At 46.6% G+C, this 19749-nt stretch overlaps 1 pseudogene; it reads left to right on the top strand.

The window, feature by feature from the left end:
• Positions 1 to 8307: 8307 nt before the first annotated feature.
• LOC100071882 (piezo-type mechanosensitive ion channel component 1-like) lies at positions 8308 to 14615 on the top strand (annotated as a pseudogene).
• The last annotated feature ends 5134 nt before the right edge of the window (positions 14616 to 19749 follow it).

Raw genomic sequence — 19749 nt, forward strand, 5'->3', positions numbered from 1 at the left:
CTAAAAAATATTGAACACATTCCCAGCTAACATTAAACTTGGCTTCTCCCCAAACTGGAAAAAGACTCATGAATTAGTTTTCTACTCAGATAACGAGGCAAAAAAGAAAAATCTGTGAATGTTACAAACAAGAATCCTAGGTAATGAAATCAGAATGACCAGGTCAGATCCACAGCTTCCTCTGCTTAGAACTGCATCTGATGCTGACATCCAGAACCTACGTTGTGTAAGGCAGCAGGTACACCCCTTGACATCTGTTTCAAGGGTAGGGCTGTAACACGCCTCAACACTCTACCCTCCCCTACCTAGTCAATTACAGAACTATAGTTAATGGACTTATCTAATGTGTTTTGAGTAATTCTCTTTTATCAGCACATATGAACTCTTAGAAGGCATAAGTTCCATAAGTTTGGATTTGAAGCACTCTTCTTTATTTTTCTTAAAATAAGACTTTATAACTTAATGTCCTAAATATCGTGAAATGCCCCAGCAGCATTATTTAGACTTAATTTAACAACCTTTGTCAATCACTTCCTAGACACACAATACTGTGTTAATGTGCTGGGAGGAATACAAAGATGATCCTAATATTTGTGGTCTAGAATATAATAAAATACAGATAACCCCAAATTCTTTTCTGTGATTCAGAGGGCACCTTATGATCTTACAACATCCCAGAGTAATCATTAAGAATATCAGTTACAATTCTATATGGACCTGCTCATAAGGAAAGGCTGAATAAAGTCTATAAGATACAAAATTTTGGCAAAAGACTGAGTTGCTCTCTTCTCTGTGCTCCCACAGCATTCTGTTCTGTATAGAACCTGGAGATTTGTGTTGTAGTATCCCAAACTCAGAGAGATTACCCTCCAGCTTCTGAAGCGTTCAGTAACGAGATCTGTGTCCTGCTGCATCCTCCTGTGCATTTTTGCATCCTCCATACTTAAATCAGGTGAGGCATGCAGTGTACACTTAGTAAATGTGGAGCCTTGGATGGATGGATGAATGGATAAATGGATGGATATCTAAGGGTTTCTCTTTCTAATTATTGCCTTAGAAAATATACAGTGGTAAATGTTGCTATTAAAGACACTACTAGCCCATTGAAGCTTAGCATTAGCATTGCATATATCGATGCTACCATTTCTACAGCATCATGTGTGACTGTGAATAAAGGGTTAACATCAGGCCTGGCTGAAGCAGGCCTGCCTGAGAATGACCACGTCTGCTATGGCCTTGTTTCCTTGGAAACAGTAGAGTTAAGATAAATGGGAACAGTTGTCCCTCCCTCTGTATTGTGCGAAACAAAAACCTGGGTTGGGGTATCTGCAAGCTGGCAGCAGACCTGAGGCTTGATGAAAACCATATACAAGGTTGGTGGGGCAAAGGGACTGTGGCCTCTCTGTGATAAGGTGACCCCACACACCTTGGCTCTCACACCTTGGCCCTGCATGGGTGAGGGGGCAAAAAAAGCTGCTCCTAGGGTAGCTGCTGGGCTTCCCCTTGAGTTGACAATGCTGTATCTCCTTTCTGTGTCTCCTGTCATGTTTTCTTCCAGAAAGTCCAGTAAGAGTGGTATTAGATTAAAGCCTGTCTGTGTCTCCCGAGTCTGATTTGCCAACTCAGACTCATAAAGGCAGCTGAGCTGTCACAGTCAGTAATCTTCATACTTGGCTCTCCTGCTCCCAAATGTCACTCTCAGCACAGAGAAGAGGGAGTTAAAAAAGAAAACTAAAAGAGAAGAAAACTCTCCATTACTGTATTCCCAAGAATGGAAAATAAAATGTTTGTAAATTTGGGTATGCCATGAACCGCAGGCAAAACCCAGACTAGCTCCCAAGAGGTCAACACGCTTGATGGTCACATCCCAGCAAAATCAGAACGGAGGGGATTAAAATTAATCCAAGTGGCAACGTCTGGAGTAGGCACTGCACAACTTAAACTGCGTCACCAAAGAAAGTCATTTGGGAAAGGAAGTGCAAAAGAGAAAAAGCAGGATGAGGGTAATTTGATGACTAGGAAAAGGTCAAAGGGGCATATTCGCTAAAGGTCCCTCTGGATCAGTGAAACAAGAGGAAATAAAGGCATATGCATGTTCATTGAAACTAAAAACCCTTTCAGGTTGTCCTCTGCTAAATTCTTATGGCCTGAAAATGATTTTAAATTTCTGAAAGCAACTCCTTCCCCTCCGAGTGAATGCTTAGCTACTTTTAAGATGCTTCACCGGGGTGGGGGGTGGGGGGAGTTTGGTTTGTGCCTTCAGCCAGGAAGAGTTTTAACAGGGTCTAATATTCCTGCAGGCGAATGTAGTTTTCCAAGCACCCAACAAAGAGAGTCCATAAGCTAATGAAGACTAAAAAGGCCACACAGCTGAGATCAGACAGAGCGCCACCCAAAGCATGTGGCTCAGAGCCCTCATATCTCACATCCACTACTCTGACCATCTTCACTATCCTTCATTTTTTTAATGTATTGAGAGCTCACCATGAGCAAATCAAATTGGCCCTATATTTCTTTTACATGTTTTATTCCATGTGTTTAGTGCCAAAGAGAAGTGCACTACAGGGCATTACTCTCCATGTACTTAAAAACATTTAAACAACCTTCAGTGGATCAATTCCAAGGAATATTGATAGTTTTAGTTACATCAACATAAAATCAAGGTAGATGTCTGTGAGATGATACACCTTCCTCCAATAAAACCCTAAATGCAATATATCTAAAGTAGTCTACACATACCAATATTATTTTAAGTAATAGATTTTAGATTCCTAAAGCCCTTTATATGTCATACATTTTGCATAAATCACCCCATTTAATATTCTCAATAACGCTGTGATGCAGTAAGGCAGATATTATTACTACTCAGTTCTCCTGGAAGCAGAAAGTGGTTTTAAAATGTCCAGAAGAACACAGAAAGTTGTTAAATGACCTTAAAATACAACCCAGATATTCTGACTTCTGGCAAAATACTGTTTCTATTACAAAACTTAATAAAAATTAATGCAAACTATTTTTTTCAGTTCACTTCTACAAAATTTCAAAGTCAGTAAAAACAAATAAAAGTCGTTAAACATCTGTTTACCTCAGTAATAAGGTAACTAAGTAATTCATCCATAAACTCTTAATGGAAAAAGTCAACCTTTTGAAAAACATGCAGCCATTTTTGTAAAGCTACTGGGTAAGGAACTTTATCTATTTCTTTTTTATTTCCCAGGAGGGATTTATTAGACAAATACCAAGTTTAAAAATTCATATAGCTCAAGCGCAAAGTTCAAAAATTTAATTCCTGCAATACGAACACTTTAATTTACTGGGAACAAAAATCAAAAAAGTCAAAATTTGGACCCACTTCCTTTAGTACTCATTGTAACAGTCCGCCAAGCTCCGTATTTTGTTTCAGAACAGATCTAGTGGCATTTAAACCCACTGAGGCAATCTTCAGATTTGCTTTAAATTCTTCTGGAAGATTCATACTTTTATAGTTGGGAAAAGAAATTAATGGCTTCTGTAAAGGATAGGAAAAAGTATTTATAATGCGATTTAGGGGCAGGAGTTTTGCAATTAAAAATACCATTTAAATATTTTACTTAAGTCCAACCAAACCGGAGTGTCAGCGCAATTCTATTCGTTAATTTTGACATGATTTACTGAGTATAATCCCCTCAAGTCAGAAGCTGACCTCCACAGCATTCAAGCTTCCTGCAGGATCAAAAGGAATAATAAGAAACATGTTACTACTGTAAAATAAGCAAGTCTGGTGTTGTGTGCAGGTTTGTTCCTATGTTGTCAAATAGACAAGCATGCAGCAAATACTCAGCAATAACAAAATAAATGTCCAGAGACCTTTTTCCAACTACCAAGTCGACAACTCAGCAACTTCAAACAGATTTTTTTTCTTTCGGAGCCAATTCACTTGCAGGGTAGGCTGATAAAGCAGTATTAATCTCCTGCTTTAAATCAAGTTTCTGTCACTGGGCTCCATTAATCTCCCCCCTGTTATCAAGTGTCTCCATGGCAGGAAATTATATTTCTAAATTGAATTTTGTTCTGTTTCAATGTAGTAAGAAATATTTTCCAGACTACTAATAGGATGCATAAAGATTGTGACTCTGACAATACCGTTAGATAAATAAAAGCCATAAATTAAAACCACCTTCCTTCACCAGCCAGGATAATAGCAAAATAGAAAGCATTGATTACCTGGAAAGAGTAATCAAATAAAAGATTTTAAATGAAAAGTGAGGTAGCAGATGGTTAACTTTTTAATTTACCTTTTTATAGCAATTGCCCATAAAGGTAAAAAGAAAAAAAATCAATGCAATGAGTCTCCTGGTGCTAATAAAACACATATTGATTCTTGGTGCATATGCTTACTCTACAAGATGCTAGAACTCGGTTCTACCATTGGTAATGGAAACAGATACGGTTTATGAGCACTTCAGTAGAGACAAATTTACAGTAAAGAAATGTCTTTGGGCTAGATTTACGGTGAAAGAACAAAAACTTATAACCACAGGCAACAAAGAGATTTCATTTTATGGGCAGGGATCCACGCACAGTGGACCAGGACAATTCAGCCAAATGGCAGTTCAGTCACCAGAGGAGGCCTTTAAAATTATAGTCTCCTTGTTTGTCGGTGAACAATACAGTGATTTCAATAAAGTTTAGATTTTTTCCACTGATATAAATTGCTTTGTACTGCCTCCTTTAACACAGGGCTGGGTTCTCCTTGACAGTGGCAATTTGGGGAAAGTCTCTTCAATGTATTATTGAAAGTATGGTCCCAAGGTGGGCCATTTAAGACTTTCCATATTTAGAGAAACATTGCATGAAAGAAGCTTTTCATTGTATGTCAATGTAAGCAGCTTGCAGAACATATAATTAATACCTACACCAACACGCCTGAAGAATAAGTAGGATTTGACAAAGGTACAAAGGAACAGGGGGAAAGTTTTCCAGACAGAAGAGAAATGAATGAACACGAGCACCTCATTCCCACTGTAACCTATAGATATTGGCCTGAACAGGTAAGATATGCAGATCAAATCACTATACCATCTTTAACTTCACATTCAGAATATTTCAGACAGAATTATCACGGTCGACTGAAACCACTGTGACACACACTATCTCCATCAACTGAAATATTTTGCAAGTCCCTTAGATTAAACACATAACGGTTATTTATAATCAATAAAGGAACAACAATAATTTGAAGTCACAGATCTTAAAGTTTACAAAAGTAAAACTAAGAATTTGATGATAACCATAAAGAATACCTTCAAAATAATAAGTAAATATTAACTGGAATTGGAAAGCAAACTGAAATGGAATAAACTACTTTCAGAAGAGGAAGAAATACAACATGTTCTTTTTTATAGATAAAAGCAGATAGTAAAAGGGAAGTCCGCTTTTGAAAAATATACATCCTCCTCCTTTAAGCTTTGAGTAGATCTTACCTATGTGTGTGAGAAACAAAGAAACTGCAGCATCCCAAAGCAGAGGTCATAAGTCACATTCCAGAAGAACAACCAACTGGGAAGTGGAAAACTATGATGCTTATTTATTATGATTTTTATTTAACATAATTTTGACTAGAAAGCGACAAGAACATGCTCCTGGAATGGCAGCAAAAGAGAACAATGATCATTATTTTTCTATATGCTGCAATTTGACAACATATTTTTGCATAAACAACACCACCAGATGTCTAGCCTCTGGACTCACTTTTTATCAAAAAAGCCAGCCATCTCATCAAGTGTGACGTACATTTCAAGCATTTACACCATGCTCCGTTTAGTGCCTAAAGGTTTGGTGGGGTTCCACATGGAATTAATTTGTCATCCCAAAAGCCACTTCAGGACAGTCTCAATTTTAAGCTAAGTCCATCTGCCAAAATGCTGCTTCACCATGAAATGGACTTGCTAGTGGGTAATTTTCAGAGGTATCTCACAGTCGCCTACTGGTATACAAAATGTATACCTCAATCACTATTCCTTAAGGTGGAAAAAATCTGCATTGCCTAAATGGAGTACAAAAGAGAAGTCACAAACAAGAGTGTAAAAGCACTTCAGTCTTCCAGAAGAGAGATTCTTATACTGCACTTATTCGAGTTCTCCAGCCATCAGGCATTCTCCAGGGCTGAATGTTCAAGATTTTCATTTTCACCATTAAATGGTCCCTTTTTAAAAGGATTGCCTAAGCTGGCGAAACATATTGAGACACCCAGTTGTGTTGGTTCAAAGGCTTCTAGTTCTAAATGTTTATAGGTAGAAAAGAGAAGTGTGAGGAGCCCACTTCCCCTTGACTTTTCCTGGGATCTGAAAAAGCCTGGTGGAAGCACACCAGAACGTCAGGACGTGGCCAGAGGCTTCATTCTTCTACCATGAGACAAAGTTTCCTCAGGAGGGAAATGTTAAGAAAGGTATCAGGGGACTAAGGACCAGGCCAGACATCTGTAAAGAGCTCCAAATACTTCAGAGATCCCAAATCAGCCGAGGAGAAAAAGACCACAAGAGTTATTCTATCTCTATCTCCAAAAAAAATGGCTCCCATTCTCAATTTTTAAAATGTGAGTATCTTTAGTCACTTCGAGTATGGCTTTAAACATACTGAAAGCTTTGCTTTGAATAATGGTGCTGGATTCTCCAAGGGCATGTTTTCCAGGCCATTCTCCTTGAATGTCAAATCGCCCAGGATACTTCTTTATGAGAGCCTCACTTCCAGAAGATACCAATCCTTAAAACGTGAGCTGAATAGGAGAATAGATGCTTACTTATAAAGCATTTCGTCCAGTTCTAGCTGAGTGGGGACGCCACCTCCAGGGGTAACACAGTGTATTTGAAGATCCACCTTTATAAATGACTGGTTAATCAAGCGTGAAAGCTTAAGGAGGGAAGAAAGTTCAGCGACATGGCTTCTTAATACCCATCTGGTTCCAAATAGCCGATATTTATATTAAAAGGCTGAAGCTAATAAATGTTTTCTTGTCTGGGTCAGTCTTAAGATCTAGAAAGACCTGCAATCTCCTAGAATTCCTTCAACTAAACTCTTTAGCAACATCTATCAAACAATCCACAGCATGCTGAGGACAAAGTGGGATACCAATAAACTAGAAGAGCAGGGCCCTTGACCGTAACAGAGTTTTAAGAGTTTTGAATTCAAAAATTTGGAGATTTCCCATAAATATCCAGATTTCCACCTTTTTTTTAGGTTGGGTTGGAAGATGCAGCATCACTGGGCCCTCATTCTAGTCTGCAATAATTGATGGGTACTGAGTGGTTGCTGCTTAATCCTTGGGCCACATAATTTTCAAAATCCTTCCAGAAACAAATTCTGAGTGTCCTAAATATGACTGTAGTACATTTGTTTTTAAACTTTTCATTCAAATAGCATTAACAAAATAGAATTCCTAAGTGTGAAGCTTAGTGAAGAACACTCCTTTGAAGTTAAAGTGAATTCCAGAACTGTGATTATTTAAGATGGCAGGGCGGTTCCTCTCGTACTAAACAGGAATGCCATGGCAACAAGAGATTATCAGGAGGGAAACACTAACCTATTTCACGAGGGTCTAATGCCAGCTCATGCTCCCTGTTGGCAGATGAACAATCCAACACTTGGTGAATTCTGTTTCACAACGATAGGAAGAGCCGACATTGAAGGATCAAAAAGTGACACTGCTATGAACATTTGGCTGCCACAAGCCAGCTATCCCTGTGGTAACTCTTCTGACATCTCCCGCTTAAAACCCAAAAGGTCAGAAGGATCGTGAGGCCCTATTGTGAGGCCCTGCTTTCACGGTCTGTATTCGCACTGAAATCAAGATCAAGAGACCCTTTGCCCTTCTGCTCCACAGGGGACTGCTGTCCTCCCTGAGCTCGCCTTAGGACACCTGCATTACCATTTGACAGGTGTTCTGCCCCAGTCCTGGGCAGCGGCCTCCCGGCCCACAGTGACAACGTGCTTGTTGAAGATGTTGAGGGGGCTGCCGGCTCACAGTACTTGGTCTTGTCAAAGAGGGCTGAGGCACGATCTTCACCCAGATCCATCTGCTCCAGATCCAGGACCCTGAACTGCAGCCTCTTGAAGACTTCTTCCAGGGCCTCGCAGGTCTTGTAGTCAAGCTTCTGAAGCTCACTCCTAAAGTTCTCCACATACCACCTCTTGGACCAGAGGAAGGTGGCCAAGGGCCACAAGGATGGGGAGATGGAGCTGACTGAGTTGGGCCAGTGGCCCAAAGCCAGGCCAGGTCTGCTGCAGCCAAGGAGAAGGGGCTGCCCAGCACATGATGCCTACGCCCCCAGGGCCTGTGGTACCGAGGCCGACAACTGCACCATGCATGATCTGACTGGCCACAGCCCCATCCAGCAGTGCCCCCTGCGCCCCAGGCTGCTGAGCCTAGAGAGATGTCTCCGCTGCATGGACTGGGCCACCTCAACATGGACCAGAGCTATGTGTGTATCTTCATCACCATGATGGTGTGGAGCCTTACCTACCCCAGCTGGCTGACCTCCACGCTGCTGCTCTGAGCCTGCCTCATCTGGACTGTATACGTCTTCCACCAGCTTACTATGGTCAGCTCGCCCTTCATCCTGCTCTACGGGCTGGCGCTGTGTGGCCTGCACTTACACATGGACCATCAACCTGGGTCCTGAGCTGCTCACACCCTGGGCCCTGTCAGCCTGCATTAGCTGGGGCTGGAGCATACTTACTACCCCTGCCTGAACCTCAGCTCCATGTTGCTGTACACTCTGACCTTCTGGCTCCTGCTATGCCAGTTTGTCAAGGAGATGCTGCTGAAGAAGCCAAAGGCCCCCACTGCACTGATGGAGGTCACCATAGCAGACACAAAGCCCATGCAGATGCAGACACTGCTCAGGAGCCTGAGGGAGCTGGTCACGGGTGTCAACCCAAAGTACTGGATCAACACGTGTGCCGGCGTGTTCATCGTGGTCAGCTTCGCCAGCTGCCTCATCATCTACAAGATCATCTACGTGTTCCTCTTCCTGCCCTGCCTCATCCTCGTCCAGGTCTACTACAGCCTGTGGCAGAAGCTGCTCAAGGTGTTCTGGAGGCTGGTGGTGGCCTACACCAGGCTGGTGCTCATCGCCATCTATTCCTTCCAGTTCCAGAACTTCCCCGTGTACTGGTGTGATCTGACGGGCTTCACTGATGAGCAGCTGAGGGTCCTGGGCTGAGCATCCTCCAGCATCCTCACTCCTGGCTTCTTCCTGCTCGCCCGCATCCTGCAGCTTCAATACTTCCACCAGCCTTTCCTGCAGCTCAGCAACCTGGAGCATGTCCCCCTGCCCAGCACCGCCTCCTATGTTGGGCTCACAGGCAGTACGCAGTGAGCAGGACCCCATGCTGCAGCAACAGGAGAAGGAGGAGGCCCCCAGGGACAAGGGGCTGAGTATAGCTGCACCCCCCACCAGGTCTCTCAGGTCCCGGAAGCTGCAGCCAATAAGTGGGGCCTGGGCTGCTGGACCTGCCCACTGGTTTCTGGAATGTCCTCACCCAGATACAGATGTTCATGCAACGCCTGCTGGAGCTGCACATCTTCAAGCTGGTGGCCCTGTACACCATCTGGGTGGCCCTGAAAGGGGTGTCAGTGATGAACCTCCTGCTGGTTGTGCTGTGGGCCTTTGCCCTGCCCTACCCCTACTTCCCACCCATGGCCTCTTGCCTCTCCACTGCGTGGATCTGCATCATCATCATGTGCAAGACGCTCTACCAGCTGAAGATCGCCAGCCCCCATGAGTACCCCAGCAACTGCACCAAGCCCTTCCCCAATAGCACCAACCTGCAGGAGATGGAGATCACACAGTCTATGCTGTACCCGAGTCCTGTTGACCACGCTAACTGGTTTGGGGTATAGAAGGGCTTCCTGAACCTGGGGCTACATCCAGAACCACACACAGATCCTGTTGCTGCTGGTGTTTGAGGCCGTCGTGTACCACTGCCAGGAGCACCATCACCTGCAGCACCTGTGGGCCCCACTGCCTGCGCAGGCCATCTGTGATGAGCGACACCCACCAGCAGCTGGACCAGGACCTGCTCGGCTGCCTTAAGTACTTCATCAACTTCTACAAATTTGGGCTGGAGATCTGCTTCCTGATGGCCATGAACGTGAGTGGGCAGCACATGAACTTCGTGGTCATCCTGCATGGCTGCTGGCCATCCTCACCCACTGGTGCTGCAGGTCACTGCCTGCCTCCAGCCCACCTACTGCCTCTTCTTGCTGCTTTCCTGGTGTACCAGTACCTGCTGTGCCTGGACATCCCCCCTGCCCTATCCATTTACTACCAGCGGCGCTGGAACCAGGCCATCCCCATGACCTCTGTGCTCATCAAGTGGCTGTACCTGCCAGACTTCTTCAGGGCCCCCAACTCCACGAACCTCATCAGTGTCTTCCTCCTGTTGCTCTGCAACTCCCAGCAGTGGCAAGCATACTCAGCCTAGCACACGGAGAAGTGGCAGCGTGAGGCCAGCATCAACACCCACCTGCTGGAGCCCACAGGGAGAGCCCAACCCTGTGCCCAACTTCATCCACTATAGGTCCTACCTCAACATGCTGAAGGTGGCCATCTTCCACTACCTCTTCTGGCTGGTGCTGGCGGTGGTGTTCGTCATGGAGGCCACCCACATCAGCATCTTGGGGCTGTGCTACCTGCTGGCCTCTACCTGCTGCTCTTCAGTACAACCCTGCTGCAGGACATGTGCCCATCTCATGCTGTGGGACTGTCTCATTCTCTATAACGTCACTGTCATCATCTCCAAGACCATGCTCTTGCTTCTGTCCTGTGTCTTCGTGGAGCAAATACAGAGTAACTTCTGCTAGGTCAATCAGCTTTTTAGCCTCGTGGACACCATCAAAGGTTACGATGACCCCAAGGAAACAGGCTGGGCAGGGACCAGAACTGCCTGCTCCTGCAGAGGGAACCTGCCTCCTCTGGAACAGTGTCTGCTTCCTGTTCCTGCTGCTGTCCCTCTGCATCTTCCGCAGCTACTACTTCCTGCACGTCAGGGCCGAGCTCCAGGCCACCGCCCTACAGGCTTCCAGGTGCTTCACCCTCTACAACGCTGCCGACTTCAAAAGCATCGACCTCCACCTCCAAGCAGAGAAGTCGCGGGTCCAGCTTAAAAGACAGATGAAGCCCATCCATGCCACACAGGAGAAGCACAGGCAGGGCCGGGCGGGCCGTGGCCACTTCCAGGACCCCCTGGGCCCCAGCCAGGAGCCAGGGCCATGCAGTCCGGGGGGCCCCTCCCCGCCACAGAGGCCGTGGTGGCTGCCCCGGCTGGACCAGGCCTCATCCATTCAGGGACAACTTACTGTTCGAGTCCATCAGTAAGGAAGAGCAGGAGACCCAAGTCCCTAGGCCATGGGCACAGAGCGCCTTCCAGATGGCATACCAGCGTGAGTGACCAATGCAGCAGGAGCAGGGATGGCAGGACGGCCTGAGCCAGAAGCCAAGGGAGGGCCTGGAGACCGAGGCGGCGTGGCGCAGCCCCGTAGCGCCGCAGTGCCGGGCGCGGGCAGTCCGGTGGGCCGGGGGCGGCGCTGGCGGGCGGGTGGGCCACGCGTCCCTCCTCCCGCAGGAGCCCCTCCGGGTGGCGAGGCGCCAGGCGGCCAGGGCAGCTGTATAGAGCGGCGCCCAGGCCCCCCCGGAGGCCCGCGAGGGGCCGAGCACAGCCCAGGCGGACGCGGGGCCGAGGAGCCACTGAGCAGCACGACCGTGGTGCACGAGGACCCTGAGCACCAGCTACAGCCCCCACGGCAGCAGCAGCAACTAGGCGACGGCCTCCAGCCCGGGGCTTGCCTGCGCGGGAGCCCCGGGCCTGCTCGCACCCCGAGGGGCGCTGCCAGCCGCCGCTCCGGACCCGCCTGCGCATGCGGAGCTGCAGGGGGCCCAGCGGCGGGCAAGGCCAGGCCTGCGGCTGCCAGGGGCCTTGAACCCGCATAGGGCCACCCACTCGGAACAGCTGTGCCAAGTCATCGGTGTCCTCACCCACGTGGTCACCGCCTCGGCTGCCTCCCTGATGCTGCCCATGCTCATCTTCCTGTGGGCCAGGCTGACCATCCCACGGCCCTGCAGGTGCTGCAGAATGACAGCCATCGTCTTCACCGAGGGCCTGGTGGTCAACTAGTATCTGTTCCAGTTTGGCTTCTTCCCCTGGAACAGCCACGTGGCACTGAGGCGTCCCCAAAACGAGTCCTTCCCGCCCTGCATCCTGGGTCTGGAGAAGATTGATGGCTGCGTCAGGGACTACCTGAAGCCGCTCATGGCCCTCTTCTTCCACTGGCCCAGCTGCTGTGCTACCACCTCTGGGTCCACAAAGAAGACCCGCTCTCCAAGGAGCACGACAGCGTTAGTGGGAAGGAGAAGGGGGCTGAGGAGGAGCCAGTAGCTCTGCTGGAACCCCTGACCAAGGCAGGCGCAGAGCCCCCGAGGAGTCAGAGGTAGCCGGGACCCCCACGGAGGACGACACCCATGAGGAAGCGAGGCACGCATGGGCCCAGGCACGAGACCCCAGTGGAACTCACGACCTGCAACACCAAGCGCATCAGTCTGCGTTTTAGGAGGAGGAAGCAGAGCCCCAAACCCCGAGGACTGGCAGCCAGTGAAGCCCAGGGTGGGGAGGAGGAGGAGGAGGGGGAGGGGGAGGAGATGGGGGAGGAGGCGGAGGCTGCGGAGGCAGCAGCCACCTGGAGAGAGAAGCGGCGGAGTCGCCCCCGGCAAAGAGTGAGGGTTACGGGGCTCTGGCTGCAGAGCTTCTGCCTGTCCCTGGCCCAGAGCCTGTATCGGCTCCGCTGACCTTTCTTCCAGAACATTCTGCACCAAGTACCGTGCGGACTCCGATGTCTATACCTTCATGTTCCTGGACAACGTCGTCGACTTCATCACCACCATCTTCACCTTCTGGGCTTTTGGGAAGCACTCAGTGGCCACAGACATCACGAAATCCCTGTCAGACAACCAGGTGCCCAAGGCCGGGCTGGTTATGCTGCTGTCCCGGTTCAGCACTATGGTCGTCCATGGACGGAGCCCTCTACCTACACAAGATGTGCAAGGCAAGCTGGCCTTCCAGGTCCTCCTCGTGCTGGCCATCCACCTCTGGATGTTCTTCATCCTGTCCACGGTCACCAAGAGGCTGTTCAGCCAGAACGTGGTGGCCCAGCTGTGGTACTTTGTAACGGGCATCTCCCTCACCCTGTCCGCATACCACATCAGCTGTGGCTACCCCACCTGCATCCTCAGCAACTTCCTCACCGAGAAGTACAACCACCTCAAACCTCTTCCTCTTCCAGGGGTTCTCGTTGGTGCTGTTCCTGGCGAAGCTGCAGGCCATGATGGACTGGGTGTGGATGGACACCACACTGTCCTTGTCCAGTTGGATGTGCGGGGAGTACATCTACACCAACGTCTTCAGCATCACGTGTGGCAGAGAGACAGAAAAGAAATACCCACAGCCCAAGGGGCAGAAGAAGAAATAAAAATCGTCAAGTACAGCATGGGCAGTCTCATCATCCTGTTCCTTGTGGCCATCATCTGGTCACTGCTGCTCTTCATTTCTCAGGTGCACTCTGTGGTCAGCATTGTCAACCAGCCCATCGATGTCACCTTCACTCTCAAGCTGAGTGGCTACAAGCCCCTGTTCGCCATGAGCACCCAGCAGCCATCCATCGTGCTCTTCACACACCAGGCCTACGAGGAGCTGCCCAGGCAGTTCAGCAGCCGGGTTATCTCTGAGGAGATGGTCACAGCACAGACAGAGGATGGCGCTGTGGTGCATCAGCCCACAAAGCCAAGCCCAGATGAAGTGGGAGCTATACAATGGCACCGCTGACATCACCCTGTGCTTCACCTGGAACTTCCAGAGGGACCTGGCTGAAAGCAGCACCATGGAGTACACCAACGAGAAGCACACCCTGGACACGGTCCCCAAGAGCACCATACGATGGCAGCTGGCCAGCCTGCTCGAGGGCACCTTGGACCAGTCAGTGGTCATCCCCACCCTCTTCCCCAAGTACATCCCCACCCCCAAAGGGCCTAAAGCCAACCCAGTGAAGCAGCTGCAGCCTATCGAGGAGGCCGACTACCTTGATGTGCACTTCCAGCTGCTGAGGGAGCATGTGGTGAGTCATCGAGCTGCTGGACTCCTGGGCCGACTGCAGTCTGTTGCATGTGGTCATCTTCACTGACAAAGTCAGCCCTCCCAGCCTCAGCTCCTTGGCTGGCTACGGGATCACAGGGCTCTACGTATCCATCTTGCTGGTCATCGGCAAGTTTGTGCATGGCTTCTTGCACAAGATCTCGGGCTCCGTCATGTTCGAGGAGCTGCCGCGTGTGGACTGCATCCTCCTCAAGCTCTGCCACGCCGTCTTCCTGGTGCAGGAGACGTGGGAGCTGGAGCTGGAGGAAGGGCTGTGCCAAGCTCACCTTCCTGTACCACTCGCCTGAGACCAGGATCAAGTGGGCCCAAGAGAAGACCTAGGGGCCGGGCTCCTCACCCACAGTGAATGAAGGAGCCGGCCAGGAGGGTGGCGCTCCTCGGGCCACAGGAGCAGATGCCCTAGACCAAGGCCAGCAGCTGTGACACATCCTCCCAGCCCAGTGAGCCCTGCTGCTGCTGTCAGAAGGAAGCTGCAGCCCCTTCACAGCCCAGCGCAGGGCTGTTGTCCCTTCCTGTTGCCCCAGTGCAGCCCATGGCCAGCCACACTGGGCCAGGGGGCCGGCCCTCCCTTCCCCATTCACACTGTAGAGTTTTCTAATTTATAACGTTTTTATTTATGGAAACAGACACACAGAAAAAGTTTGACTGGGAAAGGTAGTCTCATGTGCAGTCTCTCAAACTCTGCTGGCCCCATAAGAGTGGGCCTTGGACCTAGGACGCTTCCTTATCAAGAGATAAAGAGGCCCACAACCTGTACCAGGCTTATGGCCTTGTGTGGGAATATCTTTTCCTGTTTCAGACTCAGTGGGTGCTCCTTTGTTCTGCTTCAGCGGGTATGTCAGTGACCCATAGGTACACCCCCAGGTTTCAGTATTTCAGACTCCACAGGGGAGGGGTTGAGGTCCTTCTGCTGTGGCAGGAGAGGGGTGTGTGTAGGCCAATTGCCCTGTGTCAGCTCTCGGGGGCACCTGCTAGCCACGAGTGACAACGTATACTGTAAGAGCTCATCTTGCTCTGTTTCTTCTCTGAGTGAAGGCGTTGCTTCATCCAGTACTCAACTATGTTGTGCTTTCCTTGGTGACTCCCATACCAAGATGCAATGGGCAGAAGTGTTTGGACTTCTGTTCCTGGCGGCTGGCACTGTGTTGATCTTTGCTGTCCTCCATGTATTTAGAGTCCTCCTCTGGTGTTAATTACACACAGGTGAACAGTGTTCTGCTCCACAGACTGCTGATGGGTACCTGGGTTTCTTCTGGGTGATGAAAATGGTCTAAACTGAGATGACATGATGGTTGCTCAACTCCACAAATATACTAATAGATGGACATGGTAACAATGCTCTTTGTTAAGAAAAATTCACTAAAATTAGAATTCTGTATAACCAATGCTTTCTGTAGCCTAGGTCCATGTAAGGATGATACTCTTAGAGGACTTATACTCCTAAGAAAGAAGAGAGGAGTCCATTAAGCCAGCCTTCTCATCTCCACTTTAAACGTCCCAGTCAGCCTCCATATTCAAAGAGGTCAAGGAGCCTAAATACAAAGGGACGCTGTGATGAAAGGGATGGTGTGTATGAGACTTTCCTCTTACTCAGCCTAGTTTCAACACTATTTGCTGATCTGCCAGATAGGTTGGATGTCAGTTTACTGTCATCTCAGCCTCCATCTTATCTACAGCTCATGCAGGCTGGCAATGTAATTTCAGGCTTTCGGCTTACATTTCACTTCAATCAGATATTCCCTTCATTTTTTTTTTTTTTTTAAGATTTAAACTTTAGCATACTGCTGTTTCAGTCCCCTTGATGCTATTTTTTTCTTCTGTTAAATTCCTGGCTCCATTCAGAAAGGGGGAAGCGGGAGATCCCAAAATACTTTCTGTTGTTCAGCCCAGATGATGAATCCTCTCTTCTCCAGTTCTGATGGTGGTCGGCGTTGTAGGAATGTGAAGCACACTGGTACCTCCAACATTGTCGTTGACTTAGCAGTTCACGGGGCACAGATAAAGTTGCTGTTAAAAGCAGTGTCCTCTTCCCTCCCTCATAGATGCCTGGGGTCACTTTTGTTTGGCATTTACGCTCCTTCACATTATTACAAAACCATACCCCGGAGTATTGCTAACTCAGTTTTCTCTTCACTCCATTCGATGTAATTTTCACATCAAGGTATTTCTATAGACTGGACAGAGTTAGAGTTCAGCTTCTTCTAGCCAAAGTGTTTAAATCTGACTAGACAGCAGCAATTGCTTTTTAATCTAAGCAAACTGATCTGTCAAAGGCAATCAACTCAGGGAAGTTATTCCAGGAGGATCCTAATAATCCTGATGAATCACACTGCCCTATGTGAAACTCAGCCGCTGAACTCTTGACACGGTGTGTCACAAGTACTTAGAGGAATAAGGACATACAGCTGAACTCTGTGTTGACACACAAACTCTCGCCTCTCGTGCATAAGTTAATGATTGCTGCATTTGGTCTGGTGGAGGAGTATACTGTTGTGTGTGGTGATGTCAACTCATGTTTAATGATGTTACATCAACTAGACTTCATGTCGCATCATCCACGGTCCTCACAAGCATTTATCAACAGTGTGCTCAATTCCTCACTGTAAATAAAGGTTTGTCGTTGTTGTTGTCGTTTTTAATCGTCTCATATGTTTTAAACAAGGGTCCCACCCTCTTAATGTCCCTACCAATTTAGGGCTTTACTTACCAAGATCTTTAAGTACTTTATCTTGTTTAATTATCAGACAGCACTGAGAGGTCAGTAGAGAGGGTAACATCATTTACTTCGTTAGTTAGTCGCAGACCTTGGACTCTCACCTACATCTGATGGTTTCAGGTTTTGAGGTCTTCCTGATGCTGTAAAGCTTGTTATTGGAGCTTTTGTTCCAGTGCTAGGATTACTCGGGTGGGTGAGCAGTGTTGAGAATCCTGTCCCTGGGTGGGGCATGCTGTCAGGGTCCCTCTGCTCCCTACAGAGAAACCCACCAAATTTAGACAAGGAAACAGCAGCTGGGAAGGCAGCAAGAATGAGTGGGGTCTGGAGGAGGGCAGGGCTGAAAATTCTCCCTAAGTGATGGGATAAGTGTTCTTTGAGAATGACCTCTACTTATTAACAGTTGGAGGAAAGCTTTAAGAGAAATTGGGACACACATTCAATTCAATCAAAGGGCAATAAAACAGAAGACTGGCTACAGGGTAAACTTGAAAGAATAATATAGTAATAATAATAGCTAACGTATATTTAGCACTTGATATTTTCCACTATTCTAAGTGTTTTGTGTATATTAATTTATTAAATTCTCATCACCACCCTTTGAAATAGGTACTGTTATTCTGATGAGAACTGAGGGAACAGGAGTTGATTAACTTACCTGTGACCCCACAGCTAGTAAATGTTAGAACCAAGATTCCAACCTGGGCAAACTTGTGCTCTGATTATATTGTGGTAATAATGATGAATTTGGGAAGACTTTCCAAATTATGAGAAATTTCATTTGTTTTTCTGACTTAAAAGCAATAATGAATATCTCCATTTCAAGCAGGATTACAGCCTCAACAGTCTGACTGACCATCCCATTAGAAACACTCAAAATTGATGCATAAAATTAAAAAGAAAAAACTTTTTAAAACATGCTAATAAGCTGGCCAGAAAATAAGAAATACTGAGATGCCTAAAATTATATGAAAAGGTGGACCCAGGGAGGCAAGCTGAACCCTGAAGTCAGTTTTCACTGTGATGATATTCACTATCGTGATGACCTTGATCTTTGCTTTTCATAGGGCATGGAGCATGAAGACACAAGTTAAAGTCCAGGGCCTGACCGAGGTGAGGAGTCTAACAGGGGACCTCAGTGGAAAGCTGGACCCACAGAGCCACTTTCCTATGTTAGAGACAACAAGAAAAACTGACGACCCAGTCCATACTGCTAGCAGAGGAGGAAAAAATTCTCTCCTAAGAATTCATAACCAGAAAACGGACATTCATCTGGGTTTCTAGTCTAAATTCACACTAGAGTGGCACCAAAGAAACTGCAGGTTAAGAATATGGTTTAAAACAGCTCTAGGTTGGTAGTGCGCTGAGATGCCTGCCAGAATCAAAAGCAAACCCTTTCTAAAGGAGCCAGACTCAAAGTCAATTCTCAAAGGATTCCCACAGGTAAACTACCAAAGAATAGAAGCTCAGACCAAAATATCACAAAACACACAAATAAAGCACCATGAGTGTAGAGCCAGTAGAAACCATCGTCATAAGAATCAGACCCCAAAAGACACCAGATAGCACAATGATGCAACAGAGAATGACAGGTGTAACCTGGTGGTGCTTTGCTTCAGCTGTACCACTTATTTCTTGCTTTCTGTCCCTGGGCTTCTCTGATGTCAGTTAGGATGTCTTCAGAAATCAACCAGGCCTCATACATGCGTATCTGGAAGTACAGGGATGTTGCCATCCCTGGGTCAACCTTTGACCAATGGGATTCAGAAGCTAATGGGTAAATGCTCCCTTCTTTCACTCTTTGGGTGGACAATTCTGAGATGCCAGCTCTTCAAAAGGTCCTGATGAGATTGAGTCCTTGTTGTCCACAGTGGAGATAAATCCACAGGGCTCTCTTACATTGGCTTTTTCTCTTTCCTTGTTTGACTCTGCAATCTCCCACTCCTGTTCCCTGGGTTCACTTCCAATAATAAACTACTTGCCTGAGAATTTAGAATACAAATAAGGAACAAAAGACTAAACCATGAAAAGGAAGATATGGAAAAAGAACCAAATAGAACTTCTAGAAATGAAAAGTAAAATAATTTTAATGTAAAATTCAAAGGATGGTTAAACAAAAGAATAGACATAGCATAAAAGAACAAACTGGAAGAGAAATCAGAATATTTTGCATAACACAGAACAGAGACATAAGCATATGGACAATCTGAAAGAGACGGTAGAGGGGAAATAGCTACAAAAGTCAAATTAGAATTCCAGAAGGAGAGAACGGGGAAAGGTGGGGGGAGACAATATTCAAAGAAATAATGGCTGAGTTTTCCAGATTGCATGATTAAAATCTTCAGATTCAGAAAGTCCTCAATTGCAAAAGCCAAAAAACATAGAAAAGCTGAATAAAAAACATAAATTAATGTTTTAATAAACATTAATATGTGGAAATAAAATATGAATAATTATATAAATTTAAATGGAAAAATAAACTCGTTTAGAAGTAAAGGCTATCAGATTGGATAAAAGTAAATAAAATCCACTTATAAGGTATTTTAAAAAGAAGCTTGTGACATAAGGATAACAAATAGTTGAAATTAGAAGGATGAAAATATATACAGTACAAATAACCAAAATAAAGCTGATGTTACTATACTAATATTAGACAAAATGTACTTTCAAGGCAAAAGGCATTGAAACTAACTACATAATGAGAAAAAGTTGATTCACCAGTCAGATATAAAAATTCCAAACTAAGTTCTAAATAATATAGCTTGAAATTATATAAAGCAAACTGAAAAGAACTACAAGAAGGACTCCATAAACACCAGTAGAGCTGAAGATTCTAACTCACCTCAGTGGTTGAT

Source organism: Equus caballus, chromosome 10, assembly GCF_041296265.1.
Source record: "Equus caballus isolate H_3958 breed thoroughbred chromosome 10, TB-T2T, whole genome shotgun sequence".
Lineage (NCBI taxonomy): Eukaryota > Metazoa > Chordata > Mammalia > Perissodactyla > Equidae > Equus > Equus caballus.